Genomic DNA, 14360 nt, shown 5'->3' with positions numbered 1-14360 from the left:
CAGAATAAATACGTGCAGTTGATGACGATGTGCTGAGTATGGAGGAGGCGAAATGGGTGAAGCCACCGCCGTGTCTCTGTGCGCTCTGTGCGTCTTGATGCAGGCATCTTTACTAAAACTAAAAACCACACTTGATGATAAATGCACGATATTGAAAGATATTAATGAAAACTGGTGGCTCTATGGTTTTTGTGTTAGTCTAAATTTTAACTGTAATCAGTGATTACATTAGTGTACAAGTCCGGTCCTCCGAGGTCCGTCCGGGATAATGAAGGCGATACAGCGCTGATGCAATATGTATGGGGCAGACATATATTTTTTGTTTTTATTTGTTTATATATTGTCATAATGAAAGTTACTTATGGGAAACGGCTCACTACATGCGCGATTATAGCCTAAATAAAATCGTCGGTTTGAATGATTATGATGACGTGGATCTGTCAGTAAAGTTTGATATTTAGTGAACTAAAATGTGGAAGAGGCATCAGTATACCTTCTGCAGGCTTCAATTCACCACTTCACCGTCTGTGTCACCAATTTACCATGCCTCCAAAATGTATGTACGCCTGGGTCAGAGTTTGCTTACCGGTGTGCACATTTTACCGTCAGGTTTGTTTTTATAGATCACAAACTTTGCGTGGGAAAAGGCGTACGCCAGTTTCCGACCCCATTTTGTGCGTACGCTATGGTTATAAATGAGACCCTAACTCCTTATACTGCTATAGGCTCAGACTGCCGGGGAACCTGGTCCCTTAAGCTCCTGTCTCTCTCTCCTATCTGCTACAGCTATTAATACCAGCCTTACATCTGTTATCATTATTATAAATATTAAAGTGAATCTTAGAGCTGCTCAACTTCAACCTCTATGATTAACAAAATCAGTCCTCCCTGTTTCATAATCATTGCATTTACTAATGTAGATATTAGACGGATCAGTCTATTTTCATACCTAGCTGTTACTGCTAATAGTTCACATACTTTTACCACTTTTACTGACTCTGTAGCTTTAAGTTCCAAGATTTCATTTTGATCTTTCGCTGTTCTACTGACGTTTAGAGCAGTGGCTCTCAACTGTTCTACTCTCAGGACCCACTACCAACACCCTTGTGAAAATTGTGACCCAAATTTCAGATACCCATCAGACCGAGTTAATTAAGAATTTTACAATTTTGACCTTTAGACCTGACAAAAAAAAAAGAAATGGAACAAAACTAACAGGTTTAAAAAGTGCTGCATAGGCTTTTTGACTGTTTTTTTCTTATCAAGGCACACATTCCACGACCTACTTTTGGGTCCCGACCCACCAGTTGAGAACCACTGGTTTAGAGCATATTCCAAAATCTGTCTGTGAACTACTCTAAGGATGCTCATGTTTGCTAACATGGGTTGGCGATGTTCAATTCAAAGAAAACCAAAAAGGCGAGAGTGAAAAAGATATAACTAACCTTAACTGCTTCTAAGGGTGCTTTTTGTATTTTTTTTAAAACATTTAGGCAACCATCTTATTGGCAACATGTATTAAAGCTTTACTTATGCAGCTCCATTTTGAGAAGAATCATCTTCATGTAATTTATTTTTAAAGTGATTTTTCATCAGATCCTTTTGCCTCCTGGAATAACCAGAACATGCAGCAGCGTGTCACCTCATGTTGCCTTATTAAAGCTGCAGCGGACGTATGACCTGATGTGTACTGTGATGTGTGAACGCATGACGGAACAGTAAGAGGCTGACGGGAAAGATTTCAAATATTCTCCAGGCTTACCAAATACAGGCTGGGGCAAACATTTCCCAACGTCACATCCTATATCCAACAAAACAAAAAAAAACATCACCCCAAGGAGAGCTGTGAAATCAGCAACATTTACTCTGGTCAAAACATGTGGTGCACTAAACGTCTCTGACTCAAAACATTGTGTCAGTCTGCCAGAGTCTCCTCTGTGTTGTTGGTTGGATGTGCTGTCAAGCGGGTTCAGTCCCGCAGCATCGGAAACATCCGACTCACTCATTAGTTGTGTGCTGTAAACTCACAACGTGAACAGACAAGGAACACACAAACACACAAACACACTCTTACCCTGCGCCCTAATGCATGAACACAGAGTGAGTGAGGAGATATGAAATAAAGGATTGACAGCTGACACCTCCAAACAAAGCACTTACTGTACATCAATGCAGGAAGATAAGAGAATAAAGCTCCCTCTCTCTTGTTCTCTCTTTTTCTCTCTCACTCACACTCACACTCACACACACTTACACACACACTCACACACACTTACACACACACACACACACACACACACACACTTACACACACACACACACACACACACACACACACACACACACACTAGCGTAAACCACAATAGACACAAAACATTGCTACAATTTTCACTACAACAGAGCAAATCACAGTTGTTTATTTCTCATTCAGATTGTTTCAGGATGCAAGTTTGCATACACACAGACACTGCTGCTCATAAAATCATGTGAAGATGACAAGACTAATACACACATACACACCACACAAAAACACACATATACAAACACTTTTTGAACCCTGCTTCCCGTGCGTCACATGGTCATTTGTAATTACCTTTTCCAGCTGCCTGGAGTAAAAACTGTACATGATAATGTGGTCCAATGAGACCTGAACAAATGAGAGCACACACACACACACACACACACACACACACACACACACACACACACACACACACACACACACACACACACACACACACACACACACAGAGTCATACACACTATAAGAAAAATGCATCCTTCGGTGTACACTTGTGACCATTCAAATACAGATAAAGCTTTGGTTGAATTAACATACATAATTGGTATTCATTAAAAGGCCGTTGCATGAGCACATACTTATCAAACAGGGTCTGTTAGAATACCAACACTGGAGTATTTACAGCAGTGGAATAAACCCTGTGACATCCTCACATATCAAACAGAACTATCCATAAACCTCACCAGGTATTTGTATTAATTCCACACACAGAGAGATCACTTAATGTGAGTGCTAAACTATCACATGACAGTTTTGAGATTTTTTAAAATAACAACCCTGCTGAGCTTGAGGTGATGCTAATCAGAGTGAACAGACCATATCAACACAGCGACCGTTTCCCGTGACGTCAGGCAACCTCAAATGTTGTTACCATGTTGTTGTTGTTGTTGCTCTCTTTCTGCATCTCCCTCTGTCTCCTCTGAACCCCGACGCGGTTTCAGCAGGCGGCTGTGCTGCTCGAGGTTTCTGTCTCGAAAAGGCCATTTTTATTTTTACTGTAACTTTGCATGTTGCTTAGTGCTGATGGTGGATTCATGTTGGGTGTTTATAAATATGACAGAGAATAATAATAATAATAGACTTTATTTGGCATGGACATCACAGATACATTGGACGAACCAGATGCATTGTTTAAGTTTTTTAGCAAGCATGCTAGTTCTCAACACCCGCTCCTTTTTGTAAACATTTGTAATGAATTGGCGCTACACAATTAAAACAATTTGGATTTGGATATACTTTATTAATCCCAGAGGGGGAATTCTGGTTTACACTCTGATATTTAGAGACATGCTTCTCGCACACAATCACACACACACATGCACAAACAGGACCTGTGGACATAGGTGAAGGGATGTCAGAGTGAGGCTGCTACGCAGGGAGAGCACCAGAGCAGTTGGGGGTTTGGTGCCTTGCTCTAGGGCACCTCAGCAGTGCTACCAGACCAACTTCCATATTATGGGACTTGAACCGGTGACCCTCCTGCTCCCAATCCAAGTCCCTACAGACTGAGCTACTGCCTCCCCAAATTGATTGATGAATGAATAACGTTCTTATTACTCGACAGAGTTCCTGGGGAATGTTATCTTAAAAAGTGAGAGCATTATTCGCTGCTATGCCGTACGATGTTTCATGTTTCTCCTCTGTGGTCTCATTTGTTTTACTCACTGCGAATCCCTCCATTCAATATGCTGTAAAAACATTTAAATGTATCTCCCAGGACACTCACACAAGCCCTCTATAGATTCTGAATACATTAGCGTACACACACACACACACACACACACACACACACACACACACACACACACACACACAAACATGTGTGCAGGGTTCCTGTCATGATCCTGTTTCATGACATAACGCTCTATATGCAAAGATCGATGGGCTGATGTTTGTGATCTATCAGCTTCCTGTTTGAAGTGTGTGCTCCTCATGTTTGTCCTAAAGGAACTGACCTTATAATTGCACTGACCTGTAGCCCTGCATGCTGTCAGAGCAGCTGAGAGATTCATCTGTAAGGAGAAACGGATACAACCGTGTGAGCGCGTGTGTGAACATGTCTGTAACACTTTTACGCCTGCACTGGTTAGAGCTAATTTAAGTTCCTGATGAATTGATATCGGTTGAATGACAGATAATGATGACGTACTTGATTTTTTATTTTTTTATTTTTTTTATTTGAAGTGCTGATCACTTTAAACCACAGACATTCAGCAAATTCGCTCCATCATTATCAAACATTTAACGACAGTCTTTTTCAGTTCATTAAATCAATGCTGTAAAGCCACCGTTCAGTAAAACCACAGCAGAAAAAACTGTAAAACACATGCAACACAGCACATGACATCAACTAATAAAAAGAAAATGTGGGCTACTGGCCTGGGGCCCCAACCAGTTGTTGCCTGTCTTACTTATTGTCAAGCAGCACCTCTGTCTCTGTGTTTCTTTAGTGTTTCCTGTTTTATTTTGTAGTTCTTGTCCCCAGTGTTTCTTGTCTTGTCTTACTTCCTCCCTTTGTCTGGTTTCCCTCCATTTTTGATTGCCCCGATTGTCTTCACCTGTGTCTGATTACTCCGTGTCTATTAAGTCTCACAGTGTTCATTCCCTCTTGTTGTCAGTTTGTTATGTCAAACCTTCTCTGTGTGAAGTTTTCTGTGCTCTAGTGTATTTTGGTTTCTTCCTGAGTTTGGACTTTTACGTTGGACCTTGTTACTTTTTAGACTTAAACAAGGTAAGTTTTTGTTTTCTTTTTTTTTTAATAAATATTTTCTGTTTGGTTCTGCACTTGGGTCCTGTTTGTCGTCACATAAACCTTGTGATCATTTAGTGGACAATGTTAGACGATGTGTAATTTAGTAGCTAGATGTGTCTCATCTTTCCCAGAAAAGATTCAACGATGAACTCTTTTGTTTTGGCCATTCTGTCTGTAAATTAAAATAATTGACTTATCAGTCCTTCCTTTTGAGTGATGTAGTTCTGGTGCAAAGCCAGAGTAATCTCTGGACTTTTACATTATGTTCACACAGACGACCTGAAACTCAGCTTTGCTTCACCTTTACATGACAGGAAACACAATCAACACTCATGTAATTAAAAATGAACTGGCAACAGGAACATCATCTGCAGCAGCCGGCACAGAGACTCACTCACACACATGTTCATCTGTCCTGTATCTGTAACAGCAACCACCATGAAACAACAGAAAGCCTCTGTGCCTTTGTTGTGTGCAGACAAAGACAACATTGACTGATTCAAGGTTGATGGTGCAGCTGGGCAACAACGGGCATCTCTGGCAGAACTCAACTCCAAACAATAATCTGTTTTTTACCTTTTATCTGTTTGTTAGATTTGTTTTAGGGCTTTTGCCTTTATTAAGCTAGGACAGTGGATCAAGTAGGAAATCAGGGAGAGAGAATGGGCAATGACATGTTGGAATGGAGCCACAGGTCGGACTTTAACCCTACAATGGGTGCTTCCGAACCTCTACGCCAGTGGTTCTCAAACTATGGTATGCGGGCTCCCTGTGGTGGTACGCAAAGAAATCTCCACAATACCAAAAAAAAACCTGTTCAGCATAAAACAACATTTTTTATTTTTGTCATACTCTTATTTTATCTGTCTTGCATCTATTGAGTTGTATTTTTATCAAATATGTTTTCCACTCTAAATTAATCTAGTTTTTGCAACAAACAACTTTAATCTGCTCAATTTATGCTCACACACAGACATAAACAACAACTGGAGTATGCCTCGCGTTTTGAAAAGTTCCGCTCGATATTCTGTTATATTTCAGTCCTGAAACAACAGCAAGCAGCTGTAGACCTACATTAACAGATATTCTGTTATTTATTGGAGTTCAGCACAATCGGCAGCTGTTCAATTACATTTTTAAAACGGAGCCAGGAGAAGCTTCAGTTTTGATGCATATACAGACAGTCAGTCTCTCTCTCTCTCTCTCTCTCTCTCTCTCTCTCTCTCTCTCTCTCGCTCTCTCTCTCTGAAGCTGATGTGATTCTGCTCTCTTTTGCTGTCTTAACACTCCTCAGGAGTCGAGAGGGATTTTTTTTGGGCAGTTTTGCTATGTTGAACGCAGAGACTTATAATACAGAGGCTCTGGTTGCACAGAGCCTGTGGAGCGCGCGCGCCTGCTCTCTCTCACGCGCTCTCTCTCGCGCACGCAGCAATTTTATGAATAAATGAAAAATTAAATGAGAACAGGTCGGAAATATACTTGGGCCCAGGTATCGTCTTTGTGTGGGAAACACTGGAGATTAAATATTCTCAAACATGTTGTTGGTGTAAAGTTGTCATTTTTATTGGGCTGTACTTTTTTTTTGATTTGGGTAAATGTCAGAGTTGTGTGGAGTTAAAGTGCCAGTTCTAGCGCTAGCCCTTAGTAGTCCTATAGTGTGGCTGCCAACAGTCAATAATAAATAACCTCCTGCGTAAAATGTGTGTAGAAATAGGCCTACAGTGTATTTTAACATCTACCATAATGGTGGTACTTGGAGAGCCAAATATTTCCAGAGGTAGTACACAGTCTAAAAAGTTTGAGAACTACTGGTCTGTTGGGTCTTTGGTTGGTAGTTTACTACAATACACCTAATGCTTTTGGTACTCTTTGGAAATAATAGCAAGAAGGCTGATGGCTGATGAAATATAAATAACACCGAAAAGCTTTTTTCATTTAGCAAAAACTTCAAAGTCTACAATACATTACGATAAAACGTAAAGGAGCAATATGTAACTCTGACACGTAATGTTTCAAATGGGTACTGCAGTCCAAATTCAAAAGAAGAGCTGTGTCCCCCCGCCTTAAAACCACAATCCAGAGGATTCAGGACCGGAATCTAAACTGCTGTTTTGTTGTCAGAGAAGCCAGCACGTCAACACAGAATGTTTCCTTAATGTCTGATGATTTAGTAAGGTCACTTTATGATTTAATTCAGTAGAAATCTTACATAGATGTCCTTTTAATTAAAATGCTGTGAGACTGATTTACTTTCCATCTTTTAGGTGTGATAGAGAGATGAAGAGACCAACCACAACACCTGAGGTGTCGTGTTGATGAACATGACGATCTTTGTACCTGCTGGAGGTATTGTGACACAGCACATCCTGTGTTTGTCTGTGAACCAGAATTTTTTTTTTTTTTTTTTTTAAAAGGACCACAAACAGCCAAACACGGCACCAGCAGCTGATGTGTACATGTGTTTTAGGATTAAGATTTTCCCATTAATACTTGTCAGCGGAGGCACACAAAGCCAAAGTATGAATATTCATTGACGCAGTGAAGTCTTCAAATGAAATATTCAACATGTTCGGGATATTCAAAGTGTCTCCTAATGAAGGAGGCAACATTGCTTTGGTAAATCAGAGACCTGCAGGCACTTAAATAATCTAGTTCAAGATGAAATTAATTCATTGGGATTATGTAGAATTTATGGATAGACAACAGCTCCTCTGCACCCTCAACATCCCAACAAACACACACAATATCAGCATCTTCAACTTGCCATTTCTATTAAATGTTGTACAAAAACACACTGTGGTTTCTCATTTAGACACCATGACCTCTATTTCCTGCAGGTGCCAAGCTGGTGAAAACAGAAAGTGACATTTTCTTTGGAGACATCTTATCATTTTAACGCTGACTATTAAAGGTGACATAGCAGTGTGCTTATAAACTATGGACGTATCCAGAGCTATTGTGCTCAACACAATGTAAAACTGTGTACGCTAAACATACCAGGAATGTAAAACAAATCCGAGCATCTGCTTACTCATCCATTTTGTGGAAACTCAAAGTTTATACGAAGCTGTTTTGATGACACAGAAAATCCTTAAAGAAGGAGACTCAAACAAGAAAAAACTCTCAGAGAGGGAGGACGGGTCATCAAATATCTATCAACACACCTGGTGTGACAGCAGAGAAGACAGGTATGTACATTTCTTATTTTACTCAGAAACATTTGCAGAAGCAGAACAGTTTGGGGGAAACAAAATATCCAACCTGTGGCTCCATTCCAACATGTCATGTTGCCCACTCTCTCTCTCCCTGATTTCCTACTTGATCCACTGTCCTATCTTAATAAAGGCAAAAGCCCCAAAACAAATCTAACAAACAGGTAAGAAAAGAACCACAAAAAAAAGGTAAAAAAAAACCAAGTCTGATTAATTGGAGTTGAGTTTTCTTGACAGAGATGCCCATTGTGCCTAGCTGCATCATCAACCTTGAATCAGTCGATGTTGCCATTGTCTGTCCACAACAAAGGCACAGAGGCTTCATGTTGTTTCATGGTGTTTGCTGTTACAGCTGCAGGTCAGATGAAAATTAAAAAGAGTGACTCCCTGTGCCGGCTGGTGCAGTTGATGTTCCTGTTCCATGTTGGAACAAAGTTTCCCAGCAGAACCAACAATTTCAAGGCAGAAACCTTTTAAGAAGTCCGCCCAGAAACGCCAAGAACTGTTGTTTGTTGTAATTGCACAAACAACGTTAAGAACCTCTTTCTGTCAACAGCTCATGAGGATCTCCACATCCACTCAGCACCACCCTGGGCAGGTCCAGAGAAAGAGAGGCCGCACCCTCAAGGAGTTTGGTCCCAGAACCAGTGCTGTGCCTGGATGTAAGCCCAATGGTAGTTAGGGTTCATGGACCAAACAAAGAACAAGGCCTTCTTGAAGTCTCTGGGCAGAGAGTGACATATGTTACAGGTGTTGGTGCTAGCGGATTCCTCACACTACAGGGGCGGGTGGAAATCATCACAAATCTAGTGGGAGCAGGAGTGAGCAGGGTTAGGAAAACAGTCACATGCAGGGCTACATTGAGGTCCTGCATGGTGTCTGTAAAATAGCCGACCGGGTTGATAGTGATTTGCATATTTATTAAGAGGGCCCGGAAGATGTGCTCTAACTTCCTGAGTATCTGTCTTCTAATCCTCCTGGAAAATGTCATTCCAGGCTGCTAGAAAGAAAGTTCCCAAAGATCCCACAGATCGATGAACCTCACGAGAAGCGTTCTAAATTACTTCCTGGTTGTGGAACAGTGGACTTCTTTAAGCTTGCTTTTGTGGATCATCCATCCAGCCTACATGTGTTTTTTGGGCCTGAACAAGTTGTACATTTTGGTCTCCCATGGGGTTCCATTGGGGAATACTGTGGGACATTCCTACAAGCCATCCCATTCTTACATAAGCTAAATGAGAGATGTGTCCACATCCTTGGTAAGTCAAACAGTCAGTGTTGACCTCTATCAGGTCTGTCCCTTGTCACAATTCCAATTATGATTTTAATTGATAGGCTCTTCAGACTGTCTAGTTTGAGGAGTGTGAAGTGGTTCGAATGAAAGTCCCTTTGTCAAAGATGATTCCACTCTAATATTTAGCTGGTATAGCAGGTTGAGTGAAATGCTAATGCCAAGAATATTATCAGCCAGTGGAGGAAAAAGAGCATCAACCTATGGGTTTGATTCCATACAATGATTCTGACTGTTTACTGAGGGCTTGTTTCTTCACTACTGTCCAACCTTTGCCAAAAATAATGAGGGCACAGCAGGACAGGCAGGTAGCTCAGCACGGCTGTGGATCAGTGAGAGAGTCAGTCATCTCTTAACCAGAAGCTTGGGGGTTTGAACCCCAAGTTGCTCCTGCAGAGAATGTATCTGAAGTTTGTCACTATTGTTCTATAGACTCAGTAGACCCATTTTTATTAGGCTGCATGAATGAGTGGATGTAAAATACGGCAGCATAGAAACTGTGTCTGACATATTTTGAAATGTCCCGTGTGGGGAATGCAATTGGCGATAGGCATGTGTTCCCCAGCACCACAACATGTTAACCCTGACAGCCCTATCGACTCAACCGAACGCTTTTAACTCTCTGTGATTGTCTAATGGATTCAACAAAATACAGTTTCTTTATAAATTGGATGTGTTCAGCAATTTTAAGCAGCAAAAGACCAGACTGTATTTTTAAATCCTTTTGAATAAAACACAACCAAAGTAACTGCAAACGTAATGGAAGGATGGGGAAATGTTTCAGTACGTTGATGTCATGAAATCACACAGTGAAACTTGTTGTTTCCCATTGGTTTAGAAGTCTTGGCAACATCATGCTCCAATCAATACTCACTCTTATTTCTACTTAACCCTCATCTGTCTGCTCATACTGTTTGTACATTATAAAGTTACATCATAAGTGGTCTTACCAGCACAAAAGTTTGAATAGAGGAATCCTGTAAATAACTAAATTAGCTTTTGCATCGTCCTGTCTGCCATGTCAACCATTTCTCCCTTTCAGATCAAATTTCTTTCTCTATCTTGTACCTGTCGCAACTCTTCTGCCTTCATCTTCAAAATCTGCCCAAATCTGATTCTCCCTCCTAATGCCTCCTCTAAACCCGTCTCACTGTTTGTCTACGTGAGTGCGTCTATTTTCTCATCTTTGGTCTTCAGCCAATCGTTTCTCCTCCACTCTTCCACCTCTCCCTCCCCCACTTCCTCCCTTTCTTTCCTCCTTTCTTTCTTTTCTTGTCGGCCTCCTCCCCACTGCCCTACATTCACTCTCCTCTTTTCATTCTCTGTATTTCCGCTCACTCTCTCGCTGATATCCACGCATGCAAAAAAAAAAAAAGGAGAAAAAAAATCAGAGGAAAAGTGGAGGAAGCGTGGAGTTTTAACTGCCGAATGACAAGACATAAAGGAGGGGATTTTAGGAGAGGAGATTAGCGGAAAGCAAAACAAAAAGCCTCTTGTCAATCTGGCTTATAATTCCATTAAAAATGTACATGTGGTAGTTCACTTTGAGAAAAGCGATTATAATTGGCCTCAGCAGCAATCTGTTGGAGAGAGAAAATTCCGGTTGTGCAGAAATTAGCAGACTTTTTACATGAATATTTTCTTTAGATATTTGCATGTGTACCAATTTTGTTCTGCGTGGGTTTAACCTGTGTGTGTGTGTGTGTGTGTGAGTGCATGCATGCATGTGTGTAACAAAATGTGTGTGTGTGTGTATCCACAAGCCGCAGTCATCAGCAGAGAATGCTCGTCTGCTTGTTTTGGCACCTTCCTGCTAGGTTAGAATTTGAACAAAAGAAGTGGCAAAGCTGGAGTTGGACCCCACTGACTTTTGAATCTTCTTGATGCAAACAGATGCTCAGAAAATCACCAACACATGGAAACATGCACATGCAAACACATGCGTGCACACACACATACACACATACACACACACAGAATCACTCGTAAAAGAAATCTCAAACAAGCAAGGGGATGGTGGGGAAGTCTATGGAGCCAGGACAGTGACAGCTAAATGTTGGCATCGAAAATAACATTTTCCATTGAAAACACACCTGAACTAAAATAAAGAAAAATGGGCATTGAAACACTTGTATTGTACGGTGGCCGGTAGGGGTCACACGCTCAGCAACTGATGAAATTACATACATTTAGAAAAACGCGCAGCATATATAGAAACGCTGCACATTCAAAAGCAAATGCAAATTACCACAACAAATGCAAAGGCTGAAACGCACTGCAAATAAGCAAAACAACTGCATAAACATCAAACGCACTACAAATAGGCAAAACAACTGCTTAAGCATCAAACGCGCTGCAAATAGGCAAAACAACTGCATAAGCATCAAACGCAATGCAAATAGGCAAAACAACTGCTTAAGCATCAAACGCGCTGCAAGTACAGAAATGAAACTTAAGTCAAAACACACACAACCAGAAAACAATAGCAAACACAGAAACGCTGCAAGTTAATCCTTAAATGGAAGTGCTCCGGGCCTGTAGGGGGCGGCGCTGTGGAACTGTTTATTTACGGGATAGAGTAAGAGAGACAGCTAGGGACAGAAAGTTATGTTTAGATATTGAAGTTGTATCGTTGAAAGACACAAGATAACTTCAATGTTACTGAAACGCGGAGATAAAGCGAGTCCAACCGGGATTTTGACATCGGGGACGAGAGCAGAGTGTGGGTCTGTGGCTGCAGCCCCGGGATGCCTGGAGCTAGTGCTAGCTCCAGCTGCAACTCATCCCTCTGCACCCGCTTTACCAGCATGACACTTCGTGCTTTCGCCATCCCCGGAGTCCGGGTTGAACTCGCTACTCATCTCTTTGCTACAGTTTAACATTACTCCCTGTCATCAAACACTGACACTTCATCCACGGAGAGCCCTCTGCCCCGGGCCTGACAAGTTTGAAATCCTGGCAGACGGAAGTCCCGTACTTAAGCCGGGCAACGGTGCCAATAGCCGGGCAGCCAACTTAGCAAAGCTACCGCTCAACAAGACCTCATTTCTCAAAGTTGTGTTTTTCTTCCCCCCTACATGTTATAAAGTCGTGTTTGTGCACAATAGAAAATGGGACAGAGCCCCGGTGAAACGCTGCTCCGGTGGTTTTTAAGAAAAAAAAAGTCATGGAGAAAACATCAGAAGAGATTCACTGAAAAACACACAAGAATGCAAAAGCTATCAAAATCAAATAAAATATTTTTTAATGCATTTTCTTTGCTCTTCATTGAAACTTTTTTCAGCGCCAATATCTGTTTCAGTGCCAACACACATGTTTACAGTACAAGTGTTTCAACGACCCCTTTTTCTTTATTTTTAGTTTTTGATGCCAACATTTAGCTGTCACTGTCCTGGCTCCACAGAACGCAGGCTTATAGAAGTAGAAGTAGGAAGATGTGTGAGAGATGAACGATTTGGAAGATGTTGGAGAGGGGATGTGTATTTGTGTGGGGTGTGTTTGTGTGTGCGTGCGCGCGTGTGGCAGGACGTAGATGGTGACGGGGCAATAATAAGATGATGAGTTGAAGTGACCACAGCAGATGTTGACTGTCCCCCCCGTCTGCGACGTAAATACATTCCACTTATAGTGACACGCACACACAAACACACTCAACTACACACACATAAAAACAGTTTAAAAAAAGGAAATAGACAAAATGGCCCATAATTGAAAAATTGACACCAATCACTTCAGTATTTTCCCCCTCCTCTTTTTATTTTCGTCCGTCCTCCCTCGTCCCTCCTCTGTGGCTTTTTACCCTCTGGGGATGATGGGAGATGCAGCTGGATGTACAGCCCCCCCCCCCACCTCCCCAACCCCACCTCCCCACCACCACCAACAAACACACATATGCACACACATCCCGCTCTCTCCTGCTTCACTCTCCCTCTCTCAGTCTATCTGCCACTGACGAGAGGTAAACAGGGGAGGAGATCTCATTTGGTTCCTGAACTGTTGCAACGCTCAGCGCTGCCACACACACACCCTCTCTTTCTCCTCTCTCTCGCTCTTTCACTTTCCATCTCTCTCTCTCAGACACACACACACACACACACACACACACACACACACACACACATGCTCACACGCAACACAGTGAGGTCTAAGCAGCAGAAGATCCTAACAGTAGAGGAACGAACTGGACTCACACCTTTCATGGCAGAATAATCAGGTCTTTTAAGAAGAAGAAGAAGAAGAAGAAGTGGTGATCCAGGAGGAGGAAAGAGGATAAGAGGAGCGTGTCGTTTTGTGTTTGTAAAATCCCCTGGGTTGAGCCCCCCCTCCCTCCCCCCCACCAAGCTGAAGATGGAGAACACATGAGGATGAGCGAGAGATCTGAGGGGGAAAGATGCCGCTGAGTAAAGTTTGTGGATATTTCTAGAGGGAATTTTGAAGCCCTTTGAACTTTGGGGGAAGGATCGCACAGAGGAGGGTCGACAGTGCAGACTGCAAAAAGAAAAAGGTGAGATTGAGTTTCTGTCAAGAAACTCTGTGAAAGGTTTGTTGGTGGAGTGTGCTTCATGGTGGTATTTCAAGAGAAAAATGTGAGAAGTAAAATCTGTTTTGATGTGTCTGCTCGTTTTTCCCATGTTTCTTTTTTCTTTTTTTGTTGTTGTTGCTCTCAAGTGTTTAGCTTGACATCTTCTCTCCTGCAACCGTTTATTCAGTCAATTGCCGATTCTGAACATTTCATGAAACCCTGCTGTGCTCCTTTAAAACCTAAAAGTTGCGATCATCCTGTCAAACTGCGTAGTTACAAGC

General features: G+C 41.8%; 1 protein-coding gene across 1 annotated transcript in view; it reads left to right on the top strand.

The window, feature by feature from the left end:
• Positions 1-13475: 13475 nt before the first annotated feature.
• shisa8b (shisa family member 8b) overlaps positions 13476-14360 on the top strand; it is a 42107-nt gene continuing 41222 nt past the window's right edge. The window contains exon 1 of the mRNA XM_020644774.3: positions 13476-14061. The gene's annotated coding sequence lies outside the window, so the exon portion shown is untranslated. The remainder of the gene's footprint in view (positions 14062-14360) is intronic.

Source organism: Labrus bergylta, chromosome 21 (assembly GCF_963930695.1).
Source record: "Labrus bergylta chromosome 21, fLabBer1.1, whole genome shotgun sequence".
NCBI lineage: Eukaryota > Metazoa > Chordata > Actinopteri > Labriformes > Labridae > Labrus > Labrus bergylta.
The sequence above is the reverse complement of the archived record's forward strand: the minus strand, read 5'-3'. Positions and strand labels throughout refer to the sequence as shown.